Source organism: Pterocles gutturalis, unplaced genomic scaffold, assembly GCF_000699245.1.
Source record: "Pterocles gutturalis isolate BGI_N339 unplaced genomic scaffold, ASM69924v1 scaffold27943, whole genome shotgun sequence".
Lineage (NCBI taxonomy): Eukaryota > Metazoa > Chordata > Aves > Pterocliformes > Pteroclidae > Pterocles > Pterocles gutturalis.
In genome coordinates, this window is record NW_010121440.1 from 25,027 (window position 1) to 43,480 (window position 18,454).

Consider the following 18,454-nt stretch of genomic DNA (forward strand, 5'->3'; position numbering starts at 1 on the left):
CTGTTAGACTGTAGATCTTAAATGGGATTGGAAACAATGTAGCCATGTAGAGTAGCAAAGTAGTATGTGAAAGTGATCTCAACTGTAAATAGTAAACCTGATTAAATAAATCTCTGTATATCCTCCCTATAAACATGTCCTGTTTTCTGTTTAAGATTCCAGTGTATTTGTTTAAATGGAGTCCTGGTGTGCCAGAAACATAAGCTTTAGTATGAAAGCACCAGTTTTAATTGTCTTTACTTAAATAGTTCTGTGTTTAAGGTTTGGTGGAAGCTTGACAGTATGATATTTGTTCTTTTTATTTGAAACAATACTGGGGAAACACAGCACAACAAACTTGGTTGAACTTCGTGGAAAGCTAACATCTTGTGAATAGAATTGAGGAAGAATCTGTCGCCTCTCAAAAGTGCGGGATGAATAGCCATACTATAACTGCTGTATGTTAATTATGCATGAATGTGCCTTTATGTTATTCAGATGCTTAGTCATTGCTCTGCTTTCCATGGCTTCAGTTGTCTGGTTCTTCGCAGAAGCCAGAGATGTTCAGAATTTCTACCAGTTGCTGATGTGCTTTTTATCATGCAAAGTAGACATGCTCAGCCAAACTTGACAGCAATATAATATTCTCAAATCCCTGAAGAAATATCCCTCAAGAAAAGATAATTCTAATATGTGTAGTCTGTTGTTAAGGCCAAATACATCTTGCATTAATATAAGTATTGATTTAAGTTTCTTAGAGTTGTTACACTGCTGTAGAAGTATACTTTTGGAATTGTATATTAACTTAGAATCATAGAATCACAGAATGGTTAGGGTTGGAAAGGACCTGAAAGATCATGGAGTACCACCCCCCTGCCATGGGCAGGGACACCTCCCACTAGCCCAGGTTGCTCAAAGCCTCATCCAGCCTGGCCTTGAACCCCTCCAGGGATGGGGCATCCACAGCTTCTCTGGGCAACCTGGGTTGCTGCCTCACCACCCTCTCAGTGAAAAATTTCTTCCTAATATCTAATCTAAATCTGCCCTCTTTCAGCTTGTAACCATTACCCCTTGTCCTCTCACTACACTCCCTGATAAAGAGTGTTTCCCCAACTTCTAAAGGTGGGTTTCAGATGATATGCCCTTGTTGCGTAGGTTTTCATTTTTATATGGTATGTGGCTTAATAACCTGAAAGGCCTCCTGGGACTCTGGCATTAAATTTCACGGATGTGGTAGCAAGCCTGCAAACCAAATCTACTGTCAGAAGCATTGACAAATGTAAGGATTATCTGTATCATGTTGTATTGCATATTGTAGGTATGCTTGGTAAGACCCCAAACTAATAAGATCAAGATGACCCTGGCTTGTAAGAGTCAAACCAGGGGAAGTTTTAAAACAGACTTGTGTGCGGCACAAAACAAAGCTAAGGATGCTTCACAAAGTAGTCAGCTCTTCCTGACCACAAGGCAGAAATAAGTTTTGCATTCAAGAGTCCGAATGTACCTCTTTGAAGTGAGGATAGTTATGGAGAGATTACAGTGTATGTACTACTTAATCTTGCTGGAAGACAAGGGTTTGAAGTAGAGGTGACATTTTGTATGACTCGCTGAAGTTGGGAAAAAGTGGTATTTCCTTAGTAGTCAGTTTTGCTTGGAATTCCAGAACTGCAAACTGATCTGACAGGGTTCTGAAACTCAGTCTTTGGTCCCAGTGTTAACTTGGAGAAAAAATTATTAATCTTGAGTCCTATAGAAAAGGAGACAGTTTGATACTAAAGGCAGATGACAATTGTGAGACTTATCTAGCTGTAGTTCATAAATCTGTCCTGTTAGAAGCTTTAAACAAAGAAAGCAAAGGGGGTGCTGTTACTGTGCATTATAGATGGCAAAAATGCAGGTGTAGTTTGTTGCACCCATTCATAGAAGTGCTGCTCTGTGTACCCATTGCAATAGAAATTGTGGCTTATTTAACATTTAACTTCGTAGTAGAACTGCACCATTTTGGGTGAATACAGAGAGAGAACTTACTCTGTTATAAATGTGTTAAAACACTAGTATTACAATGTGTCTGGATATGCTGAGCTTCTTGCTGTCCATATGAACAATATTTCTTGCTTTAACTGAAAGACCCTTGATTCCTCCTAGAACTAAAGTAATGCATTTCCAAAAGCCTGTTCTGTGTCTGAGAATAGCTTTTTGACTTACTCATCTTCTGGATGAATTCCCATGCATGCTGGATCCAGGCTGCCTGCTGCTCTTAATAAAACTATTCGTGTTGTAAGAAAAATGACAGTAGAAGACTAGATTTCTGTCCTGTGGGTGAAAGAGAGTGCTCTTACAAACTTTCTCTCTCAGCAAGCTGGTGAAGCCATATGCCTTTCTGCCAAAACAGACTAAGCAAGTCTTGCATCCTAGCTTTTTCTCTGCCTGAGTCAGAAGGTTTGCATTGCAATGAGATTTTGTTTTTTAAGTTCTAGAGTGTTTTTTGCTCTTCAGCACAGAACCACAGTAGTATTAAAGGACAGTGGAAAAGTCTGAATAGCATGGGCCTCTCAGGGCCGTGCTTATATTCTGATAAGCAGGTTTTCTGCTTTTAAGTTGCCTAAATTGGGACTCCTTCCTCCTAAATGATGTTATACTGTAATGAAACTCCAGCTCCTGTAAACACTCAAAGCAGTATTTTCAAAAGTGGAGTTCGTTGTCGTAATGAACAACACAAAAAATAAAACAAGAAAAAAACTAAAAAGTGTGAGCAAGATGGAAGAGTTTTTCTTTCCTCTAGTACATTTCAGTTGCTAGTTTTTCTAGCTTACTGTTTTAACTATTTAGCATAGGACTTTAATCTGCACTGTAGTAAAGGTTCTCTCTGCTAGCTAGTTTGAGGTAAGCTCATTTATCAAAGGTAGCTGAGCAATGGCAGTGTGCAGTTTAGTGGGGGGCTAGTTAGTGAGAAAAATACCATAAATCAGCCTGTGCTTAGTTAATGGTAGGAGTACCATAGGTCCATTGCTTCCAGTACCAACTAGCTTGGTTTGCTCAGTAGTGCTGCAGTTTGCAGTGTGAACTTTATCTGAACCACGTGTTAATTTGACTTGCTCACTTATCTCTGGTCTGCGCTGTGATCCTTTATCTTTCTCACTGCCCCTTTTCCTGTGTTTCCTAGGTAGTTTACACTCTTGAAACTTAAGTTTGAGCACCGTTCTCGTTAACATTTTAAACATCAATTCTGGCAATCACTGATGAACTACATTTTTCTTTAGGCACAGAATCCACATGTTAGCTATTTTTAAGGTCAGTGTTCTAGGAAAGGGAATGTTAAGTTTATTTTCCTCTTTGGGGAAATCTTTCATTTATTTGAAGAATATGTTTTTGACTGTTGAAAGAAAAAAATCACAGGCTTACATTGCAGCAAGTGAAATAAGGCTGATACATCAGGAAATACTTTGTTACTGAAAGAGTGAATAAGCTTTGGATTACATTAGACAGGAATGTTGGTGTTGCTGTAATTTCACCTTTCTAATATGCTTGTATCTGACAGTGCTTTTTAGGGGACAGGGGATGACTTAGTTTCATTCCAACTCTTTTTTTCCTTGACTCCTGTGTCTGACATTTTCAGTTCTTGTTTGGATTTCCTCTTGTCTATCTTGTACTGGATATAAAGCAATTCTGCTACTTTTTCAAGAAAAATGTCACATTTCTTAGTTTTCAGATGTAGCTGACTGCTCCTGAGAGGTTTCTTCTGTGTATTTAACTTTTTGGAATGTACAATATGTAGGCTGTTCCTACCCCTCTACTTAATCTGATGCGACTTGTCTTCTGTAGTGCAGAGTCTACCAAAATTCAGCTCTGTTACAGTAAGATCTGACAGCATAGGAAATACAGAACCAATAAATAATTTTTGGTACCCTGTTGATAAGCTTGATAGAAGCTCTGTGGGACTGATGACATTGTACATTGATTACAATTTCATGTTTCACTATACTGTCAAATGCTGATAACACTATCTAGGAAATCTAGCCACTTTTCAGCAGTTACTGCTGTTACTGTTACTTCAGCCAGTGAAGCCATTAATACTAGCAGCACTGGGTGATTTGGGGAGGGAGAAAGGTTTCATGTTTTTATTTAAGGGAGTGGTTGGATCTGTTCTGTGTTGCTTGACAGTACTTTGATCTCTAGTTTCAGTCATCTCTCAGCATGTTTACTTCACCCCAGCTGCACAGCTGAAGTGGCTGCTCATCCAAACCACCCGGGTCTGGTGTCTTCTGCTGAAGAGGCAATGGGGTCTCAGTGCAGGCTGCACAGGAAGTTATTCAAGGAATGATTGAACATGTGTATGCTACGTGGAGCACACAAGCATGTAGCTTGCTTGCAGCAGTGAGCCTGACCTGAGCCAGAGCTTTTTAACACATGGGATTAGAATTGCCTTTAGGGTGTTTTTCAGTTGAGCTTTGTTTCTTCTTGCTGCTATTAAAATGACTTTTAAGAACATTGCAGTGCAAATCCCATGCTTTACTGCCTTTCAGCAACCTGATAGGACACTCAGGAGAATTTGAGAATCCCATTCAGACCATAGTCTAGTAAGGCATGATCATGTGTGTGTCTTAATAAATAGGGAAAAAATGGTCTAACAAGCTCAATTTAACAAAGTTAGTAACAGAAAAAAAATCTGCCTTGATAGCAAGAAGAGGACAGCTCATGAGACTTTTCAGTACTTGGAGTTTCAGATGAGACTTGGGATAAGTACTTGTGATACTAGTGGCAGTGATAGCCTCCACAATATGGAGTTGGTGGAACTTGTAATCTTAGGCCTGAGATAAATCCCACTGAAATGTGATAAAGTCTGTAAGTGCAGTGGATCTTAGGTTTACTTGTGTGCTGTATCCTGTAGCATAAGCACACACTGGGATGAACGCAGTGCTTAGCACATTGTCATCTGACCCTCTAAATTGTCTTTTTCCATTTTCACTGTTTGGTGCCACCCTCACTGATTGGGAGGAGCTGCCCTTCTGCATGTAATAAGCTACATCCAGGATAAGTCATCTCTGGCAAAGATTGTATTGTGTAGTCCTGTGCCAGGCCTCTACCCAGCACCTCACAGGCAACAGGCAAAACTTTATTCCCTGGTACGTACTGTAGAAGAATTAGGCACTCCTGGCACTTCCAGGACTTGGAGAATGCCCCATCTTTGGGAAGTGTGCTTCCTGCTCATAGTCCAGCACTCTACAGTGCTCTCGTGCTTTGCATACAATATCCTTTTTAAAAGCTTAAAACTACTGTTTTAGCCTGGCAGTGTTGGTATACATGGGTGGGGAACAAAGATGTCAGCATCAAGAAATGGTGCATTGAAGATCCAGTACCCAGGCCGAGCTAACGTGAGTTAAATTTAGGGCTTGTGCTGATAAGTGCTCTAGTTAAAAAAGCTGACACAGGACCCTGCAGAGCAGGGAGGATGCGTTTCTCAAGATCCCTAGAATAAGAGCTTCTCTTTGGTTTGAATCCCCCCACAGCTGCTGCATTGAGCAGTGACCGTAGTAAAACCTTTGGCTGCTGCCTCTGAGCAGAATAAAGTCACTGCTGCTTATGTCTCCCTTCCTCACAAGGGGTTCAGAAGCAAGACAAAGCATTCTCATGTCTATCAGTGCATTGAAAGCTTTCTTGTTCACACTTGTATTAACATTCTTATCCTGGGAAGGTTAAAGTTCACCAGTTTCCCAAGAAGTTCTTCCATGGGCTGTTTTCAGCTTAAACTTTCAGAACAGTTCTTCCTCAGATGCAGCTGTTGAGCATTTGCGCCCTTGCAAAGTGGAAGGGAATGTACTACTAAACTCCTCCACGCGCTCCCTGCATTGAGTGTGTTACCTCGTGTCTGCAACCCCCTTCCCAAGAGCCATCCCATCATATTAGAAAACAAGCAATGGCACTGTGTGCACAATATAATTTGTTCTTTTGTACAAGATCTTCCATTGCCAATACTGATCTGATCACCACCCAGCGCTAGCTTGTTTAGTCTGAGTCTGGGATTGAACAATCGCAAAAGTACTTAGCATGCCATAATAATTTTCAGCTCATTACATAATTGCTAACAAAGAAGAAGTAATGGCTAACAGTTGGACTAAAAGTTCTTTGCGCTCTCTGTTGTTCAGTGTTCTCTCAGTAGATGGGGCATTGTCATTTTGTCAATAACCTAGTCACAGGCAGGACGTTAATTCCTGTTCCTCTTCCAAAATCTGGTGACTCTTCATGAGTATCCTTCCCTACAAAAACCAGTCCATCAGCCCCTGCAGGCCCCTAGCAGCCATTTACTTTCCAGAAGCCCAGCGTGACCTAGCATCGCAACTTTATCTCCTTCCTCTTGCTGGGTGGGGCAAAACCCCACCTATTCTCTCTCCTTTAGTCTCAACTACAGTGAGCACGCCCAACACATCACAGCTGCACTATGAAAACACCTGTGATGGGGACTGTCATTTATTTAGGAAGGTGGTAGATGGTAGTGACTGACCCTGATGCTGTTTTTAGTTTTGTTTTGTAACAGCTAACTCTGCTTTGCTTTAGGGGCTTGGCCACTTGGTTGTGCTTGTGGAAGCAAGGAGCTATGGATGTCAGGGTGAAGGCTAAGTGAAGGGCATCTTCTTGCTCTCCTTGCTTGCTAGCAACGAGTGTAGCTTCTGTTTGAGGATGCATGAAGAATTGGTAGCTATATGGCTGGTAACTGCCCTTTATTTCAGTGCCCCATCTCTGCAAGCTGGAGAACAACAAAGCAAGGGAAAAGAGATGATCTTGAGCAGCAGAGGCTGCTTTTCAGGTCTTTACTATTTGTCCTATACAGTGACCTTTCAGTGCAGCAGGCTGTGTTTGTGTAGTACTGATGTAGAGTCCTCCGGGTTCTCTAAGCCTGCACAGTTAAGGCAGGTAGCAGTGATACAGCTGAGAGGTTACATAGTACCAGTGAAGAAAGTGAATTAGTTATCCACCAGTGCTGAAATTAGATGTTTCTTAGTGCCCATCCAGGCTCCTGTTAGACACTACCTGATGCCTGGCTTGTAATGAATCTCCTCTTGGCACCTGTGTGCTTCCACTTGAACTGCATTCAGTAATCAGTGAGGTCCAAGCTGCAATCAAGAGTCTTTGCCTAGAAAATTGCCTCTGGAGAGGAGACTCAGACCTTGAGTGCACCTCTTGAACAAGCAAGATGAGAAGGCATCCAAGGTAAGAGTTGCTACCATTTATGTCTTATGTATATGATATGTCAACACTTCAGCTGAAGTATGCTGAGGTTATTTGTAATACAGCGTTCAAGCCACGGTCCTTAAGGATGTGGCAAACACTTCAAAGCTTGAACAGCGGCTGTGCTCCTGCTGTTGCTGACTGCTCAGCTGTAAAGGGGTTAATTTCTTCCTTTTTGCTGACTAGTTGTAAGAAATGCTAGAAGCTAGCTGTTGTAGCAATGGAGCTGTGAGCTTGGCAGGAGGTCCTGTCTCTGTGGTTAAGCACTGACTGTGTTGGCTATCCTGGAGCTGCGGCTCCTGGATCTCTCTGTTTCTAGTCTGACACTACTTTGACCCAATTTTACTACTGGCTTGGGGGCTCTTAATGCTGTATGCAGCAGATGAAATCTGTTCTGTGCAGAGATGGGCCTCACGCTGCGCTTGTAGACATTTCCTGATTACATATGGTTGTTATTAGTTAAATGTTATTGTTAAACGGGTTTTCCTGTTTTTCTCCTTAAGTAATAGTAATATGGTAAAAGAGAATAATATGAGTATCTGAGTCTGGTTTAAGGGTACTGTTGTGGTGGATTGCTTACTTCCAACTTTTGAATTCTTGTTGTGGCTGAAGAAGTAATAAAATGGATTAGCACTACACTTTTTCATATCAATCTCTCAAAATCCATCCAGAAGAGCAGCAGGTGTCAACCTCAGTCCTTTTCTATTCTGTTGTGGTTTGTGAGGGGAAATGACTCCCAGTCTTTCTTGCCACTCTTATGGATAGATGATGCCTGTTTCTTATGGCCTGGTGAAAGTTTCCAGAGTTAACAGTTATAAGTCTGAAATTGTTCAGCATGAAATGCTTGTCTGTTGTGCAAACTGAAGTCCTGCAGTGCTAAGTCAAAAACAGCTCAGTAACTTTACTGTAACTTCTCTTTAATTAGTCGGCATATACATCCTAGCCACAGGCTATAGGTAGGTAATTGGGTCCCCCACTTGCAGAGCAGCTGGCAAAAGCATGTTCCTTGCTTTCTGGGAACAGCTTCTTGTGTGTGAACCCACCCAGAGCCAGAACACTATCAGTGTCAGTGAAGAGGCAGCCTGCTTATTACGAGCGTGCTATGAGATAGGAGGTAAGTTGACGAACACAAAACTTTGTTTGACACTGGTTTTTTGTCCCTGCATGTTGCTTGGCACATTCTTGACGAAAAAATATGATAGTCCAAATTAAAGTGGAGGCTCATCAGAAGTGTTTTCCACAAAGAATTGCAACCAAAAATGTTGTTTACTTTACGAATGCCTCCCCCTGGAAAGAGATCGTTTCACTTTCCCATCTTATCTGAAAATTGTTTCCCAAATGTTACCAAATTGGAGAGGAAACCTTGTTATTAAGGCAATATTATTAAGGCAGTAACCTACATTCGACCTTTCTGCTCAAAAAAATGGATGACACATAAAATATGGGTGTACTCGGAGAGTGTGGGTATTTCTTGCTATCTCTGTTCTATTTCTGACAAGTGCTGCCACACTGATAGAGCAAACTTCCTAGATGTGGCTTAGTAACTACTTATCAGACAAATTCTTCAATGTAAAGTAGAGGAATAATAAGAAAACATTGTTGCTCCTTTTTCATTTCCTGAACAGTCTGACGTGGGACTCAAATGCTGTGATACTGGGTAGATTTTGAAATATCTATAGCCTCGTGCACTTACAACAGTACTTAGTTGACAGAGGAGATAGGTATAAAGGAATCCAGTTTCTTGAGTTTAACAGAAAAAATATGAAATTATTTTATGGGGTAGAAAAAGCAGTCACCATTCCACTAGCTGTATGTCAGTGGTGTCGACCACGTGGTACATGTAAGCAAAGATCATCTGTACCAGGGCTGGGTACTGCAGTGTCTTGTGTGAGGCTGTCAGGGCCCCCAGAGGAGGGAGGAGTCTTAACAAAATCTGTGTGCCACACATAATTAGAGGAGATGCATCTCAATGGTTTTGTTTTTTTCTCTTTAATTAAGACAATCTGCAAAACATCTACTTAAATTTATTTAAGTATTGGTTTATTACAGTTCTCTTTGTGGAAGACTGTTCAGGAAGCAAATATATTAAATCTCTCGTACTTTAGGTTTCCTCTCATGCTGTACATAACAAGTGATGTAGTTGTCTCTGACAGCTGCCGTTTACAGTGCGGTGGCCTAGCTGAAGGCTATCTTTCTATCATTGTTCAGTTTGGATATGGTCATGGAAACATGTTAACATCTTCAGCCTGAACGAGCACTACTGTCCCTATAACCTTGTGCCTTAACTGCCTTTCTCGTTCCTGCAGTTCCTCTGAGCCCGTGCTGACGTGAGGCACTAGGAGCCTTTCAGCACTGATGCAGATGTGCTGCACAATAACTTGGGGAAGTGTGGGAAGGACAAGAGTACCTGTGCAAAGGACTGCAGGGAACTGAAGAAAAAGGGTCTGCAGCAACTTTTGTTCCATTCTTGAATCAAGTCGTTAGAACAAGGTACTGCAAGTGCCTCTGACCTTCATTCTGTTTCATTTAAGGAGTAACTGCATTGACCATTATGGCTTTTTCTTCTGTCTAGATTTCTCTTTATCTTTCCTGCTGTGTCTTAGCTAACAGTTCCTCCCTGCTCTGTGCCTTTTGGGTAGCAATTTGATTCATTTTCCAGTTTTAAGACCTGAAACCTTGGCAAACAAGGTCGTTCTGCCCCCAGAAATAGCTCTCTGCTTCAGATTAAATCACCAATTTTTTTTTTTTAACCATCTCGAAATACTGAAAAGGGCGGAGTGGCAGAAAGTATCTATTGATTCCTCGGTAAGTACAGTGGCAGTTGGAAACTTTCTTTAATATTAAACTGGAAAGACTGATAGAGCTGAAATCTGTGAAATACAGTGAACCTTCATAGTGCAACTTCTCTGAAGAGGGTTTGTTGAAGAACAAGTACATCAAAAGTGCCTGGAAAGGAACCAGGACGTGTCTGTGCCAGCAATATCAGAGGTGCAGAGTCTGTAGATAGGAGTTAGAGACAGAAAAGCCTGTGGGCAGAAGAGAAGGAGAGGATCAGTCAGGTGGACAGCGGAGTTGAAAGGAGGATGCACTGATGCCACGGGTATGCAGATTGCATGAGGAGGTAATTGGCACTTCTCTCTGGTGCTTAGAGGAGAGGGGTCAGGGCAGTGCAGAACTGCTGGAGGCTTTGCTTATTTGTTGGTTTTGTTGTTGTTTTCTTAACCATGAAAAAATCCCAGGGAGGTGTGAGGGAAACCATCCTACTATGGCAAAAGCAAGCCTTGGGCTCATCTGTCCTTATTTTGCTGCCCCAGAATCCAGTGCAAAGCAGAGGCATGGATGCTATGGATTTCATTGTATTAGGAGATGGCCGTGATTGGGAGTGCCTTATGTTTTCTTACTACTGGGGTGTCTCAGTCCTTCAGGTGCTGTCTAGATGCATTCATTGTTTTTTGTATTTTCATCAGTGACTCTGGTTAAAGAACAGTGGAGGGCTCCCAGCCTTTCTCCCTGGTTACCCACGTGCTGTAAGGGGAACTTGAAAGGAGGCTGTTAAAAGGAACTTGATTCTTCCTTGCTTTGTACAGCTAAGACCCTGCAACACCAAAGCTATCTGCTTTCTGAGCGTGCTTTCCACCCCAGCGTCAAATATGCTTGCATGGCCTGTGCAGCGAGAGGAGATCCATGGCAGATAACATGGCTGCTGGGACGGTGAGGGTGGCTCACAGGCTGGCTGGAGGTGGTCCCCCATCCTGAAGAAACAGCACTTGCTTCCTTGCAGTTAAAGTTCTGCGCAGGATTTTCCTCCCAGATTTGCCAGGCTTTGCGACACTGACGGCAGCACGGTGTGCGGAGGGTAGGAAGAACTGTGGTAAGAAATGCCAATACTAATCGCTCTGAGGTGAAGATGGTTTTTGCAGGTGGTGTAGGTCAGGAGGTGCTGGGATGGGGCAGGAGGAAGGAAGAGCAAAGCATGGTCAGTTGGTTATTTCCTGTCTGGTAATTGTAGAAGACTGTTGAAGTATTATGGGTTGTCCTTGGTCAGCTGAAGCAGACCTTGTGTGCTGTTGCTTTCAGTAATAGGCTGTTTTAAAGTCTGAGGACTGGGGCTTCTTTGCATCAAAGCTTTTCAAGATAAGACCCTGGCACAAAGCCTCGCTGCCCATTCCTTTCTGCTGTCCACCAGCCATCCTCGTTTTCTTCAATGACAGCTACAATGTCTCCTTCACTGATGTCCAGTTCATCCATGTTCTAAAAGGAGACAGGAAAGGAAATGTGGTTAGCCTGAGAGCGCAGGAGGGCCCAAGCATGTATCTGGTGGGCTTTTTTAACCCTGCCTTTCATCAACAGTCTGACAGTGTCCTTCTGGGTGGGAATGAGCATGAAAATACCAGACAGTGAGGGATTAAGCACTTATGGAGCTGCCTATTTCCTTAAGATCCTCAAATTTCCCCAGCTTCCATGGTGTCTCTTCCTGAGCAACTTGACTGTTATATCTTTGGGGAAGGCTGAAAAGGGTTAAATATGACTGTCCTAAACCAGCTAACCATGACCCTTCCATAGTCTGCAGGTGTTGCTAAATAAAACAGTGCACAGCTTAATTCCCAAGGGAGTTGATAAGTGTCTCTACTAATCCAGGCCTTAAATAGGTCTCTCAGTTCTGTTAATACAGAACAGGAGTGACCAGTGGAAGTACAGCGACTCTTCCTGAGACAGGTAACTTTTATCTCCCGGACAAGTGGAGCAGTTGCAAGTAAGCTATCCCTGAGCTCTCAGGCAGCTATCAGACTGTTCAGTGGTGCTGTCCTATTTTCCATAGGAAACCACTTTGCTGCCCGCAGTGCAGTAAAATAGAAAACTCTGTAAGAGAGGCTTCCAGATATGTTTGACACATCAGTTAAATCTAAATTTAATGTACTTGAGTAGGTAAGAATGGACTCAAAAAGTAAGAGGCCTCAGTATACAATATAGTGAAAGTAGTAACAGGCTCTTTTCTCAGCAGGGAAAATCTGTGCATGTCATATTTTTAAGGCAACTCCTGGAATAAGGATCTGACAAAGAGATCCAGCAGTCTCCTCTGGGGAACTGCCATTAACAGTGAGGTACTTTCAGCTATGTTTGGATGAATTTCAGGCAAGTAATAAAAGAGTGTTTAAAACAAAGAACATAGAAGATGTCAGAATGGTGCTGTACCTAAGAGAAAGCGCTCCTTTCCAGCCCTTTCTCTGTTTTCATAATTTATCTGGCTATCTGTTTTGTCACATGCCAGCATTTCTTCAATGTTGGCTGTTGATGGCAGGTCCCTTGGTGTGAGGGTCTCTCTGCACTGTAGCGCAAGTCCTCCAGGATGCTGCTCCTGCTAATCTAGAGCTAATAAAAGGAACCTTTAAACTGACATGTAATTAAAACTGTGAAAGTTCCATTAGGTGAGGCTCATGGTTTAGCAAGAGTCCAGGAGGTTCTGGAGTCCATCTGAATAAGAAAATATTCATAACAGTTCAATATCCCAGTTAAGGATGCAGGTTGCTCTTTATAACAATCTTTTAGTACGTGGACCATGTCCACTGGGATTCTGCAGCTTGCAACATGGGAAGTACAGGGAAAATATGGGGATTCAGTCCTCTCCAGCATGGAGAGCCAGTGTGTTAAACTGGAGCAGAGCTCTCTAGGTGATGACAAGTGAGATCAAATGGAGCAGAGTTCCTAGATAAGCTTCTGTCACATATTCTTACATGGGGAATCTGCAGCCATTTTCCCTGAGGAAAATATTTCAACACGAGATGTAAGTTCAGAATGTACAATACTGTATTTAGCCATCATCCACTAATAAGAGATGTAAGTTCAGAATGCACAATACTGTATTTAGCCATCATCCACTAAAACACAGAGTTTTCCTTGTGTTTGTGGTCTCCTATATCTCTAGAAGGAGGTTGTGACAGCTCAGCACTAATTTAGGGGGGATTACCCTTACGTGTTACCACTTGCAAAAAAATCTTGTTTAATCTTGAGGCAGCATGGTCTAGTGATGTGCACCAAGAACTGGCAGCTGAGATTCCTGGCTTCTGTGCGTGACCTTGACCAGTAATTCTCTAAGGGTCCCTAACTATAAAGTAAAGATAATACCTCCTTCACTGAATTAACACATTCAAGATGTTTGGATCAACATAATCTATTTTAAATCTGATGCTATGAAAGATTTATTTTTAATCCTTCCATTACCTGAGCTGTGTAGTCATAAAGTACTCTGTAGTCCTGTGATGATGTGATTCCAGCTTGTTCATTTACAAAAATGGATGCATAGACTCCGTCTGTTTTCTCTGCTAGGAGAGGGAAAAAAAAAAACCCACCACCACAGAAACAAAGAGTTCAGTTGCTTATAAATGCATGGGATCATATGCAAGAGTTCACAAATACAAGGGTTTCTGTTCTCTCTCTGTCTGGAGATGTACATGTATAGAAAAGCTGCTGTGAACTGTAGGTAAAGTCTTTCACAGAAGCTGTCCCATTGATTAGATGACAATACACCCATTGAGCTTTGTGGGAGGTCAGAAACTAGCTTTAGCCTCATCCAGGTTGGGAAAAATGTTTACCCTGCTAAAGCACAATCCCAATGGTCCAAAGAGGGAAATGCTCTGATTAAACTGGTTTAAAATAGTTGCTACTGGTGGTATAAAATTCTAGCAGTTCAGTGGTTCACACAGTGCTTTTCTTTTTCCCTTGATAAAAATGGAAAATATTATGCCAATGGGTCACCAGACGTTTTCCAATAGTTTCCATAGTTCTCAGATAGTTATTTGTCACTGACATAACTTTCTTGGAAGATGTTGTTTTAATCCAGCTTGTCATAATTAGGGAAACCTCTTATTCCATCTGCCTGGGAGCTTCCCCTGCCATTGAGGCGAGCAGAAGTTTCCCACATATGCCTCCTTGGTGGGATGATAGCGCTCTGACAGCACACAGCACAGCTGAGGCGCCTGTACCTTCCCCCAGTCCATCCTTGCTGTAGTTGTTCTGATCTAAGGAGCGCTGTTGGCTCCTTGACTTTTCAGGTTTTGAAAGACAAGCATGGGAGCAGTTGGAAAAGCTGAATGCAGAGTGTTTGCTGTTCTTGAGGGTCTTGTCCAGGGAACGCTCTCCCTAGTGTTTGCTGTTCCTGAGGGTCTTGTCCAGGGAACGCTCTCCCTGTCTCCAGCCTAAGGAAATTCAGAAGGAGTGACTACCCTCAGCTGCTCAACACTGCGCTGCTCTACACGTGCCCGAGCCCGAGCTGGTGTCTGGCTGGTGTTTGCTAGCACTGGAGAGTCTAGTGACTACCCTCAGCTGCTCAACACTGCATTGCTCTACACGTGCCCGAGCTGGTGCCTGGCTGGTGTTTGCTAGCACTGGAGAGTCTCCCCTGGCTGAGCACCAAATGCAACAAATGAGATAGTCTAGGCTTCATTTCTGGGTGCCCAAGCAGGCATGCCCCACAAAGATATTTATTTGGGTATGTTTTAAAGCTATTCTAAAACAGCTTTTTATTTAGGCAAGAATCACAGTTAAATTTTTTTTTGTTTTACATCAGACCAACAGAAATGTCATAAGCTGTTACTGTCTGCATAGTCAAAAGCTGCTTTAAATGTCGTCTGATAAATGCCTAGTTGCAAGGGTTACAATAAGACAGTGTAACTGTGAAATGAGGTGGATGTTTGCATTCAGAAGGCATGAACCTGATCTGTTTAAAAACTTTAGATATTCTCTTGGGCTTTTTAGAGGAAGTGTATTCTACCTTAGGAGGAAACTATTATCTAAGTCAGACGGTGTTGTTCTGAGTGTACAGTTCCCCTTGCCTAGACAGAGGTTTTGAGGACTATGTGGATTATTTGGTACTGGGAAATTTGCTTAATACACATCCAAGCTAAATTTGTTTCCTGACTAGTCTTACTCTTCACTGCCAACATGATGATATCACCATACCGTTTCTGCTCCATGTCAAAGCTTGATTTAGCAATGTGATCTAAACCAAACACATCTGGTAAATTTATTTCCTGAAGACGCATACCAAAAGGAGGGGCTGAAGGAGTGGCACTTTCCGTGTTGTTTTTGCTGCTTCCGTGCAGTAGTCCAGAGAATCTGCAGAACCAAGAGAAGTCAATGACAAAATGAGTGAACAGGACTGGGTATGAACATTCCTTATTCTCAGCTGTCTGACTCAACCTTCCCTCCATCTGCTGCAGCACTGGGTAGACGTCATCTCTTCCTGTGGCTGTCTATTTTCATTTATGCTGTAGATATATTTATCTTCAGTTAAAAATGTTTTTTTTAAATGCAGCAGAATACTGAACCATCAGCCATCACTAAATTGTGCATAAAATGCACAGATAGTATTTTGTTGTTGATCCAAAGGCTCATGGTGCAAAATTTCAATTATTTCACAATATTAATATGATAGGAATTATAAGTTATTTATAAGAGATGACCATCTCTTTGTCTTTAAGGGAAACCCTGATAAAATTTAAAATACAAAGCTTGTATAATGAGCCTTTCTAAAAACCGTGAGTTTAAGTGATTTTTTTTTTTTATTTATCCCTAGTTATTTTCTATATCACAGCTGAGTACTGGAGACTAAGTAAAGTGAGAAAATGGGTTAAGATTCTCAAGCACAGATAGAAATAGCATTGCATGCTTAAGGCATATTTAAAAGGTCTAATTTTTCAGCTGGTGAACAGTGTTTTTGGAAAATGGACATCCAAAAAACTCAACCTTTTTTGAAAAGCTCAGACTGAGTGTCTCTAGGCTGCTTGCCCATGCAGAGCACGGCTGTGTTCTAAATGGCAGTACAATTGTCTCCTGTAACTATATAGGATGCAGCATTAGAATTCGTTATTACAGAAGATCTGGTTTCCAACTGAAAAGCGAAGTATTGTATATAAACCTTATCAGCTTACTAACAAGCTTGGGAGATCAGAGCCTGCTCCTTGTCTTTGCTGTGTAATAAGGCTTGTCAAAATATAAAGCTCTTCTGGTTTAAATATTATGCCATTCCCAATGTGAATTAGCCATTTTAGTATAAAATATTTAAACCAATAGATCTACAGAGCTCTTCTGCTGATATAACTGCAGCCATGTTACAGCATTAACCAGCATAAATGGATCAGAAAAAGAAAAATCATCTCCCTAATCATCGCAGTTACTCTGCTAAGTGTTTTTTCCTTTGGTCTAGATACAGAGAGCAGCTCTTTGTTCTGCTCAGCTGGCTGGTGCAGTAAGCCAGGAGGCATTGCCCAAAAAGACAGCTCTCCCCAGCCTTTGCTCCCAGCAAGAGTCACCTTTGCCTTCCCTTGGAAAAAGCGATTTTGTTGCTCAGTGCCATGACTCACTCGGAAAGAGGAACTAAGTGAATGCTATCCATTGCTGGCCAACTAATTGTTTTATGAACTCGTCCCCTGTCTCTTTTCCCACTAGGCCAAGGCTAAATTACTCTGACCCTGGTTTACTTCTGTCAAGTTATATTTATTGATACCTAGATGCCTCTTGCTACAACAAAGGAAGTGATAACTTTCCAGGTCCTGTTTCCTGCCATCATATGTTGCCGTTCATATGGAGAAATACCTGTTCTGGGAGCCGGAGCTTCCCACTCACCTCTTCATCATCCCGCAAGTCTGGGTTGGGCTGCTGTTGCTCCTGTGTGGCTCTCTGTTGTAGTAGTTCTCGTATCCTATTGCATCTGCAACAAGGCAATACAAATGAGATGTTCAAACAGGTATAACTTTTTTCTCCCCACCAGAATGCAACCAAGAGTTGCAGCCATCAGGGGCCACTGCAGCAAGCTGCAGTACAGCAGCTCTGGCACTTGCCTGCAATGCTGCTGGAGCAGCTCAGGGGGACCAGGGACTTAACAAAAGCCATTCAGGTGATTGTGAGCAGATATGTCCTTGGTAGAGGGCATGCTTGATCTGAGACAAGCATAGTCAAGGTCCTGAAGAACCATTCTGATAGCTGTGGCTAGCCTTAACTAAGAAGGCAGTTTTGTCCATGGCTATTTCCTCTGTTGCCGTCAAGCCCAGGATTTAAGGGAGATCAGAGTAAGGTCATTGTGAGCCTGAGACCATGTTCATGATACAATCGGCTGCAGTGTGTTTTGTTTCTTTTTTTCTTAATGTATTGACTCAGGAATTTTTGTCAGAACTGGGGAGATTTGTGAACGTTATTGCCAGCAGCAATGAGCAGTTTCCTGGTTTCTGCTTGTTCCTAAGTGTCACCCTACCTTTTGTGTCTCCCCATCCACCTACTGAGAGCTGATTTGCTGTTTACTCAGAGATATTTGTGTTCTGTTCTCTCCAACTCAGTTCTGTTACAGCTCCTTCACTCTCCTCTATGGTGTCGTTAAGGGTGAAACTGGGACCATTTCCAAGTCTAGCTTTACAGATGAAATAGTTACAGATGGATTTATTTAATTTTCACATCAGAGCTCCCAGTGTAGTTGGCTTCAAGCTGGTGGCCACACACCCCTTCTGCCTTCTCTGTGTTATCTCAGTTCTGATACCAGCAAATTAAGAAAGACATTGGACTTGGGCTAAAGGTTGCATTGACATTCTCCCATTGGGTCAGCCAAGATCATAAGCAGAGCAGGCATGTTCCACTAGTGAGTGTGAAGAATCCATACTCACAGTAATTAGGGATTTTTCTGACCAATTTAAGGGTCTCCTATTACCCTATAGTTTCTAGTCTATAATGCCTTGTAAGATTGTGTAGAAGATGGGAGTGAGCAACAGCATCAAGAAACCAAAAGGTTTTTTCAGGATTAAGGTCTGCAGCTACACAGTGCAAAATTGCACATGGGTTTCCTCCTGTGTTTTGCAAATAACAAAACAGATTAACAGCTCATCATGTGCTACTGTGCAAACTCATTAACCAGAGCTGTGCAGATACTAGGATGTTACTTCCAGAACATGTCACCTTCTAGAAGGTGGCAAAAATAACCAACAAAAAAGCAAGTCAGTTGTTTTTTTGCCTTGCATAAAGCTCTCAAGGGTTTTTCCCAACTATTTCTTGTTAGAAATGAGTCCTGACATAGGCAAGAACTGTTTGCAGAAAATTGCCTAGGCAATTGGAGAATGAGAAATCTCACACAGGAAAAAAAACCTGAGAATTACAAATTTCTTGGTATACAGAAGTTGTTTCACACTGTTGCGAGGCATAGTTCTTCCTTCTGCCACTGAAAATGTAGTTTTCCCTTGGTGTCATGGCTTAGACAGGAACACTCTTTGCT